The following is a 5,086-nucleotide window of genomic DNA, read 5'->3' as shown; positions in this document are numbered from 1 at the left end:
GTAAGTGAATTACAGGAAAAACATATTAAACATTAACACCATGATGGATCCCAGGTCTAAAGGGCAGAATTTGCTTTATTAAAATAATATTCAAGAGAAACCTTACATAGTCCCAAGCAGCCTCTCTCTGCTGGAAAAATCAAACCTTTACATCTCAAAAATTATCCCATATATACACTATTACATATTAATTATGATTTCCTAAACATAGGAATAACAATAATAAAAATAAAAAAGAAAACGAAATATGCGCTGCAATCAAATTACATGAACTAAATTATAACTAAATAATCTAGCTAAATCTTCATCAAAAAGAATAATTGATTCACTGCCACAAGTCGAAATGCCTACCAATGTTTGTTTGGAACCATCACTAGAAATCTGGAATGTTTAACAACTATTGATTTCAAGCCTACAAACTCTGCCACTGGTTCCTAAAAAGATTCGAATAATCGCACATCTCTTTCAAAAATTCGATTGACTACCAGAAAACCTTTAATTGCCCATTAAATTTCCTTGTTATTGCCCTAAATCTCTACACAGTAATGTTTCAAGTCAGGGTTCCATGTTGTCTGACTACTTATAATCTTCAGCAAGGGAATTGAAGCAAATGGCAATTCAAATGATAATATCATCGAGGAAATAATAATAAGTTTCCCTGCACTAGAAGAACTACTGATGAGCAATATTGTTAAACATGGCAAGATGGAAATGTACCTTGTGATAATATTATGGAGCCATGGCCTCATTTTCATATTTAGGAATCCCTGCATAACACACTACCAAGCATATGTTGCTGTAATCATTGAGCTTTGTCCAGATGCTAGGAGTGCTACAACAAAAAATGTTGAGCTCCAATTTCCTAGAACTTGTTTTAGTAGAAACGCTGATGCATTGAGGTCCAAGTTCCCTCAATTCTGCAACTGCTCTGGAGGTAAGTTTGGTGAAAAACAGATGGACCCAACCACATAAGTAACAACAATGTTGATAATAAATGCTACAAGCAGAGCAACTCTGGTTTCTATGAGGAAATACTACATGCTAAATTAATTCTTGAAGTAGGAGTTACTTTATGAGACATAACTAAGGTAGAATGAAGAAATAGATTGTGTGGCATAATCATAGCTTCGAGAAGAGAGATCGTAAGACCAGTTGCTCCATTTCCATTTAGTTGAGGCATGAACAGTCCTTTGACAACCTCGTCCACTTTAGGCTTTGCATATGCCAGCTCTACAAAGAAACACCCAAACATTGTAAACACAAGAAGAGCAACTAACCCTTCTAATTTTCTTATCTCAAATCTTTGCATGCCTAAGAGCAAGAGTGTGCCGAGTCTAGTTATTAGAACACCAACCCATATAGGTATATGGAACAACATATTAAGAGCAAACACAATTCCCAACATTTGATTAAAAATAGTGACCTTCAGGAATATCTTCCGCAATAATAGCAATTTCTACAAGCAGCCATAAGATATAATTGATGTTCCTTGGGTATGGATCTACGCGCAGTGCCAAAGGACTACACACAATGCTTTTGAATATGGCTATATGCGCAGCACCTAAGGGCTACGCGTAGCGCTCGCGGTTTTCTTAAAACCACCAAACACTCATCTTGAAAATAACAAATATGTCTTCTTCAAATTGACATCCTGGCATTGTAATGGGTTTCATAGGATGTCTTTGGCATGCTGTGATGGCTCTTTCATGCTCAAGAACCTCCAGATATTGTTTTCTTCCTACTTTAAAACCATTACAGTAAACATTTCTTTCCAACATCTCTTTTACAGTTCCTAATAGAATGTTGGCATCCTTCAAAGACTTTATAGTAACGCTCTCTGCTAACTTGTGCATCTCCACCCAGCTTACACTAGGGTTCATTTTCGAAATAACGACATTGTGAGCACCAAGAACTCGATTATACACAACTCGCTAGTCATCTGTGAATTTTATGTTAATAGGGAATGAGCATGTTATATCAGAACCATAAAAATAGTGCTCTGCAGTCATATCCAATAATGCCAAGTCACCATCCTTTAGTGTCCTATCATTTGGAGCTCCAGCATGTCCATAGTGGAGAACAGAGCTATTCTCTCTCGTTGCACAAATGCAAGTATAGGAGCAACACCTACAACCACTAAACATATACACATAATGCAAGAATGTGCTTTCCAATTGAGACTCCTTCATCCCAGCTTTTGTTCTTTGCATGACCTCAACATGAGCTGTTGAGCTCACTTAATTGAGATATTGTAGGAGATTCAATTCCAAATGTGACTTGAATACACAACATTCAGTCAAAATAGGATGTAAAATATCAAGATTGGTATTGGAATTTTCAATTCCCTTGAATTGTGTGAGCTGAGAGAATTTATTGTTGTCTGTGTTAAATCCATGCAAGAGATATAACAACATAGTTTCATTGTCTGTAGGAAGAGACCTTAAACTATCTTCCAAGAGACCTTAACGTGTGTATTTTCCCCATCCAAATTGTGTAGTCTTCACTTTATCTTGGGACAAAGAGAAATTCTTTCCCAGTTGAAATGTCCTATAAATATCCAAGTATTTCTTTCTAGAACCATGAGACCAGCAGCTGTAAACCTTTCACCAGCAATATCCCTATGAACAATGCATAATGCCCTCTACATAGGATATCTCTTTAAATCAGAGCAGAACGAGCTCGCCATATGTTGAGATGAGGATTAGCAACATGGTAATAGACCTCAAAGGATATGTTCTCTCCTTCTCTATCATAGCCTAGCCACTGACATCTCCTAGTTTCCTCAGGATCATTAAACACATAAACAACTACACAGGGAGATCTTTAAGTCAATCATTCATTCGGTCATATCTTCTGAACCAAGAGCCAGTTTTGGGAGTGCAATATAACATTGGAAAGCTTTTTTCGAGCTGCTTTTGATGGACACATTTATGACAAGTTTTTCACTGAATATCATGTGCAAAACATCTAACAAAATCGACATAATAAGAGGCCCATTTTGATCATTGAAGGAAGGCCAAAGGACTGAATCCAATAGTGGCGCCATCTGGGATGGTAGCTCCTTGGAGATGCCAAGAATCATAGATCTCTGGGAAGATGTAGATTAGTGCCTCATCCATTGGGCAATATGGTCAGCAAACCTTAACAACCTATACCAATCCAAAAACATAGACATATTACAACCTATACATAAACAAATACTAGAAGCAAAGTGTTGCCTTTGGTAGCTTACTTATGCATAAACCTACCCTACATTGCAACAAAAATCAATAGATCAAGTGATGTCGTAATGCCAGATCAACCAATAAAGTAACTGTGATAAGGATGCTGCTTGGAAGTACTTGAACCAAGACACAAATGTAAATGTTGGCAGCCATACATGCACATAATGAGTTTGGCTATGTGAAAGACAATCTGACTTATCCCTCAAAATGAAAAAAATTTCCATGTACGCTGCAATAGGATTGAAGAAAATAGACTCTATTTGCTATGCCAACTCCTATATGCATGCTTCCAGCTGCAAAATATCAATGCAAATATTCACGGGTAGCCTTACCTTCTCTCCTTCTGCTGAAAAAGGTCCCCAAAGAATGGGACTCGACAGTCCAGATCCTGGGACTGTATTTGGGTCTCCAATTTAGTTTGGTCTCCTTGAATTTTGATGGCAAACTCTTGCAAAAAATTGAGCTTAACTTCATGGCTACATCAATAGGATTTCATATAAGAAGAAAGAGATGAAGCAAAGTTCTCATCTACTTCATCATTTGTGCACATATCTTCCCATTCTCTAAAGCCATGAATAGAGGGCACCTCTATTTTGAATTCTTCCTCTTTCTCCATCCATGTTTCAAGAAAGATATGCCAAAAATCTGCGAATGAATTAATAGATCTAATAGGAAAACTTTTAATCCATTTTCTACATTTGCCTTGAAAAGAATCAAAGAACAATCTGATGAAGACATCTTCCTTTTTAACTCTAAGAATTTTCACAAATGTTTTAAAATTTTCTATATGTTCAAGAGTCAAAGTCAGATCTTCCCCATTGAATTTAAGGCCATTACTCAAAATATATGCATCCTTTGGTAATTGAATAGGAAAACCAAGAAGATTAGAAACATTGATACATGAATATCTTGAACAAATAAAAGCAACATTTGAGTCCTTCATTTAGCCAGTGGAGCCACCATCAATACTTTGAAACTTGGGATTTCAAACAATGGAGTCGCTAGGTGGATGTTTCAGCCTTCATATGTGTCTGACTATTATCCACCATCAGCAATCAAATCTGCAACTTGAACGATATTTCTTGGAGAAGATCTGTCACCTCATCCCTGGGAATGATGCCAAAATGTTAGCTCTCAGAACGTACCTTAGGGCTGAGAAAAGGCAATTTTGAGGTAACCACAGACCAAGCTTTCGATCTAGAATCTAGCCCTGCTAGACCAGAGAGGGCTCTATCTTTTCCAACAAAATGTGGCTATGATAACTGGAATCATAGGCTAGCTATGCAGTACTGGAATTTGATTGAAAGGTTTTGGGTTGAAAACAGCAAGAGAAAGGACCATTGGGATCATAGAAAATTTTAGGGGCGAATGTTCGCCTTTTGGCAAAATTAAGGGGTTTTAAATTTTTAGTGGGCGAATATTTTGTGTCATAGTACATTTTTACAAATCACCTCAAATAGCCCACCTTATTTTAAGGGAGAGGGTAAAAAAGGTAAATTTAGCCCTTGAAATTAGGAGTTACAACCTTCCATTCGCCCAATTTCAAGAATAGGTTTTATTTAAGTGAATCCTATGGGCCAAAGGCCCAAGTACCATATTTATAAAAGAGGTATGGTAAATTAATAAAAATGTAAATAAATGAGAGTTATGGTAAATAAATAAAACATTTTTTATATTTACTCCATAAGTCACCTTATATACATGCAAGGGTGTAAACAAATAAAAATATAAGTAAAGTGGAGGTATGGTAAATAAATAAAACGTCTTTTTATACTTACTCAAATGGTATGGTAAATAAATAAAAATATAAGTAAACTAGACGCATGGTAAGTAAATAAAACCTCTTTTTATATTTAGTCCAT

General features: G+C 36.3%; 1 pseudogene; it reads right to left on the bottom strand.

The window, feature by feature from the left end:
• Positions 1 to 527: 527 nt before the first annotated feature.
• On the bottom strand, positions 528 to 3,377 carry LOC149261500 (uncharacterized; annotated as a pseudogene).
• Positions 3,378 to 5,086: the final 1,709 nt, after the last annotated feature.

Source organism: Pinus tabuliformis, chromosome 6 (assembly GCF_031772625.1).
Source record: "Pinus tabuliformis cultivar Carrire ecotype Pingquan chromosome 6, CPIR1, whole genome shotgun sequence".
Taxonomy (NCBI): Eukaryota; Viridiplantae; Streptophyta; class Pinopsida; order Pinales; family Pinaceae; genus Pinus; species Pinus tabuliformis.
This window is presented reverse-complemented; position numbering and strand designations above follow the sequence as displayed.